This window comes from Fusarium oxysporum, chromosome 2, assembly GCF_000149955.1.
Source record: "Fusarium oxysporum f. sp. lycopersici 4287 chromosome 2, whole genome shotgun sequence".
In the NCBI taxonomy this organism is placed as follows: domain Eukaryota; kingdom Fungi; phylum Ascomycota; class Sordariomycetes; order Hypocreales; family Nectriaceae; genus Fusarium; species Fusarium oxysporum.
In genome coordinates, this window is record NC_030987.1 from 4,743,837 (window position 1) to 4,748,836 (window position 5,000).

Below are 5,000 nucleotides of genomic sequence, written 5' to 3' on the forward strand. Positions count from 1 at the left end.
ACCGATTTCAGGGTGAGAGACTGTTAAGAAGAAAGAGAACTCTGCCCGGGGCCCCCGCCGTCGTCTCCACGTTCAGTTGCGTTGCCGCGCAAAACCCACATCCAGGTGCCGGAATATTGACCGGCTTCCCTTTCGCCAGACGGTGCAAAGTGCACCTTTGAAACGGAACTTCCCTATGGCTTAGGATCGACTAACCCATGTCCAACCGCTGTTCACATGGAACCTTTCCCCACTTCGGTCCTTCAAGTTCTCATTGAAGTATTTGCTACTACCACCAAGATCTGCACTAGAGGCCGTTCAACCCGGGCTCACGCCCTAGGCTTCGTCACTGACCTCCACGTCCGCCTACTCCTCAGGGCATCGTTTCTACCCTGAGGGCGAGGTATGGGTGAGACGCTTGAGCGCCATCCATTTTCAGGGCTAGTACATTCGGCAGGTGAGTTGTTACACAGTCCTTAGCGGATTCCGACTTCCATGGCCACCGTCCTGCTGTCAAGATGTACTAACACCTTTTGTGGTGTCTGATGAGCGTCTACTCTGGCACCTTAACCTCGCGTTCGGTTCATCCCGCATCGCCAGTTCTGCTTACCAAAAATGGCCCACTAGTGTTGATACATTCGAATGCTCACGTTCAATTAAGCAACAAGAGCTTCTTACATATTTAAAGTTTGAGAATGGATGAAGGCTAAATAGCGCCCCCGAGTCCCTAATCATTCGCTTTACCTCATAAAACTGAGTTCAACACTGCTATCCTGAGGGAAACTTCGGCGGAAACCAGCTACTAGAAGGTTCGATTAGTCTTTCGCCCCCATGCCCATATTTGACGATCGATTTGCACGTCAGAACCGCTGCGAGCCTCCACCAGAGTTTCCTCTGGCTTCACCCTATACAGGCATAGTTCACCTTCTTTCGGGTCCGGCCCCGTATGCTCTTACTCAAATCCATCCGAGAACATCAGGATCGGTCGATGATGCGCCGAAGCTCTCACCTGCGTTCACTTTCATTACGCGTAGGGGTTTGACACCCGAACACTCGCATACGAAGACGACTCCTTGGTCCGTGTTTCAAGACGGGTCGTTGATGACCATTACGCCAGCATCCTTGCAGATGCGCGAACCTCAGTCCCCCCCAGGGTATTACACGGTGGGCTATAACACTCCCCGAAGAGAGCCACATTCCCGCCGCCTTTATCCCCCGGGGAAAACTGATGCTGGCCTGGACTGGAAAAGTGCACTGGGGAGAACCCCAGATGATTAACCAAGCCCAAGTCTGGTCATAAACGCTTCCCTTTCAACAATTTCACGTACTTTTTAACTCTCTTTTCAAAGTGCTTTTCATCTTTCGATCACTCTACTTGTGCGCTATCGGTCTCTGGCCGGTATTTAGCTTTAGAAGACATATACCTCCCATTTAGAGCAGCATTCCCAAACTACTCGACTCGTTGAAGGAACTTTACAGAGATTTGGCATCCAACCAGACGGGGCTCTCACCCTCTATGGCGTCCCGTTCCAGGGAACTCGGAAGGCACCGCATCAAAAGTATCCTCTACAAATTACAACTCGGGCCCGAGAGCCAGATTTCAAATTTGAGCTGTTGCCGCTTCACTCGCCGTTACTAGGGCAATCCCTGTTGGTTTCTTTTCCTCCGCTTATTGATATGCTTAAGTTCAGCGGGTATTCCTACCTGATCCGAGGTCAACATTCAGAAGTTGGGGTTTAACGGCGTGGCCGCGACGATTACCAGTAACGAGGGTTTTACTACTACGCTATGGAAGCTCGACGTGACCGCCAATCAATTTGGGGAACGCGAATTAACGCGAGTCCCAACACCAAGCTGTGCTTGAGGGTTGAAATGACGCTCGAACAGGCATGCCCGCCAGAATACTGGCAGGCGCAATGTGCGTTCAAAGATTCGATGATTCACTGAATTCTGCAATTCACATTACTTATCGCATTTTGCTGCGTTCTTCATCGATGCCAGAACCAAGAGATCCGTTGTTGAAAGTTTTGATTTATTTATGGTTTTACTCAGAAGTTACATATAGAAACAGAGTTTAGGGGTCCTCTGGCGGGCCGTCCCGTTTTACCGGGAGCGGGCTGATCCGCCGAGGCAACAAGTGGTATGTTCACAGGGGTTTGGGAGTTGTAAACTCGGTAATGATCCCTCCGCTGGTTCACCAACGGAGACCTTGTTACGACTTTTACTTCCTCTAAATGACCGAGTTTGGAGAGCTTTCCGGCCCTGAGTGGTAGTTGCCCACCTCTCTGGGCCAGTCCGGACGCCTCACTGAGCCATTCAATCGGTAGTAGCGACGGGCGGTGTGTACAAAGGGCAGGGACGTAATCAACGCAAGCTGATGACTTGCGCTTACTAGGGATTCCTCGTTGAAGAGCAATAATTGCAATGCTCTATCCCCAGCACGACGGAGTTTAACAAGATTACCCGGACCTTTCGGACAAGGAAGTACTCGCTGGCTCCGTCAGTGTAGCGCGCGTGCGGCCCAGAACATCTAAGGGCATCACAGACCTGTTATTGCCTCAAACTTCCATCGGCTTGAGCCGATAGTCCCTCTAAGAAGCCAGCGTACTGCCAAAGCAATACGGGCTATTTAGCAGGTTAAGGTCTCGTTCGTTATCGCAATTAAGCAGACAAATCACTCCACCAACTAAGAACGGCCATGCACCACCACCCACAAAATCAAGAAAGAGCTCTCAATCTGTCAATCCTCATTGTGTCTGGACCTGGTGAGTTTCCCCGTGTTGAGTCAAATTAAGCCGCAGGCTCCACCCCTGGTGTGCCCTTCCGTCAATTTCTTCGGTGGATCAGCCTTGCGACCATACTCCCCCTGGAGCCCAAGCATTTTGATTTCTCGTAAGGTGCCGAACGGGTCAAAAAATAACACCGTCCGATCCCTAGTCGGCATAGTTTATGGTTAAGACTACGACGGTATCTGATCGTCTTCGATCCCCTAACTTTCGTTCCTGATTAATGAAAACATCCTTGGCAAATGCTTTCGCAGTAGTTAGTCTTCAATAAATCCAAGAATTTCACCTCTGACAATTGAATACTGATGCCCCCGACTGTCCCTATTAATCATTACGGCGGTCCTAGAAACCAACAAAATAGAACCACACGTCCTATTCTATTATTCCATGCTAATGTATTCGAGCATAGGCCTGCCTGGAGCACTCTAATTTTTTCACAGTAAAAGTCCTGTTTCCCCGCCACACCCAGTGAAGGGCATGGGGTTCCACAGAGGGAAAGGCCCGGCCGGACCAGTACACGCGGTGAGGCGGACCGGCCAGCCAGGCCCAAGGTTCAACTACGAGCTTTTTAACCACAACAACTTTAATATACGCTATTGGAGCTGGAATTACCGCGGCTGCTGGCACCAGACTTGCCCTCCAATTGTTCCTCGTTAAGGGATTTAAATTGTACTCATTCCAATTACAAGACCCAAAAGAGCCCTGTATCAGTATTTATTGTCACTACCTCCCCGTGTCGGGATTGGGTAATTTGCGCGCCTGCTGCCTTCCTTGGATGTAGTAGCCGTTTCTCAGGCTCCTTCTCCGGGGTCGAGCCCTAACCCTCCGTTACCCGTTGCAACCATGTTTGGCCAATACCCAAACATCGAAAGTTGATAGGGAAGAAATTTGAATGAACCATCGCCGGCACAAGGCCATGCGATTCGAGGAGTTATCATGAATCACCAGTGAGCCCCGAAGGGCATTGGTTTTTAATCTAATAAATACATCCCTTCCGAAGTCGGGATTTTTAGCATGTATTAGCTCTAGAATTACCACGGTTATCCAAGTAGTAAGGTACTATCAAATAAACGATAACTTATATAATGAGCCATTCGCAGTTTCGCGGTATAATTGCTTATACTTAGACATGCATGGCTTAATCTTTGAGACAAGCATATGACTACTGGCAGAATCAACCAGGTAACTATCGTGTGCCGGGGTTGGCCACCAGCGCCGTGAAGCGCCGGAGAGACAAGTTACTGGGTGGCGACGGTGAAGTCGCGCCTTTCGCAGTGAGGTCGGCAGGGCCAACGACACCGCTAGGGCAATCCGCTTTCCCCCTCTAAATTCCCCAGGGCGTCCGTCCGCCGCACCGAACCCGCTATGGGAGGTGTGGCTTAGGGGCCCCAAGAGGAGGACGCAGCACGCCGCTTCTACCATTCCGGTGTCCGCGGCGAGAGGTTACCTCCCGTTGCTCAGGTTTCAGGTCTAGCCAGCGGCCAGTCATCCACAGAGCCCATCTGCTAGCGGTCCAGGCAAGCCCGGACTGCATCTACACAGGCATCCCCAGTACGCTGTCACGCCGGAGCGTGCAGTTTCGTGGAGGTCGACGACCACTATGAACCCCCCGCTGCCGAGGCCGGAGCCTGCAAAGCTGTACAGAGGGACACGCAGTGGAAGTCTGCAAGATCTGATACTGAGAGGTTGCTCGCCCGGTTTGTCCTCACCCTTTCAGGCTCGGCCGGATTTGCTCCCTTCTCATATACCCTCCGAGACCGTTTTAGTGGGCCGCACGCCAGGACTGCCTCGTGGGCCACTTTTTATTTTCCGCAAAATTCATTTGTATGGGAAAACAAAAAAATCGACTCACAGCCACCAAACCACAAAACCATTTTGCACGCATTTTTTCAAAAGTGCATATACCAGCTATTTCGACCAAGGCGAATCCGATGGTGGTAGTCCCGTCGTCATGCGAGGTCTGTGGCGGCCGTGAGAGGCGATTGAAGTTGGCTACCGGGTAGACCACTTCGAGGGTGACGGTTGCCTACCCTAGACCCGACTCTGGCCTACCCTAGACCTGTCCTTCGATTCAAGCCGGATTGACGGATTTGGCGAACCTACCCTGAACCTGGTCACCTACCCTACACCACCACATTCTCTACTTATCCCGCCCTGGACGGCCGCACAGGAGCCCGACCAACACATGGGTGGTACCGTTGAGGTCGTCTCGGAGAGGTGCATCTCATGGCACCT

General features: G+C 51.5%; 1 non-coding gene across 1 annotated transcript; it reads right to left on the minus strand.

Moving 5' to 3' along the window:
• Positions 1–2,154: 2,154 nt before the first annotated feature.
• FOXG_19916 lies at positions 2,155–3,949 on the minus strand. The gene has a single exon (XR_001936378.1). It is a non-coding gene; the product is annotated as an 18S ribosomal RNA (ribosomal RNA).
• Between the last annotated feature and the right edge of the window lie 1,051 nt (positions 3,950–5,000).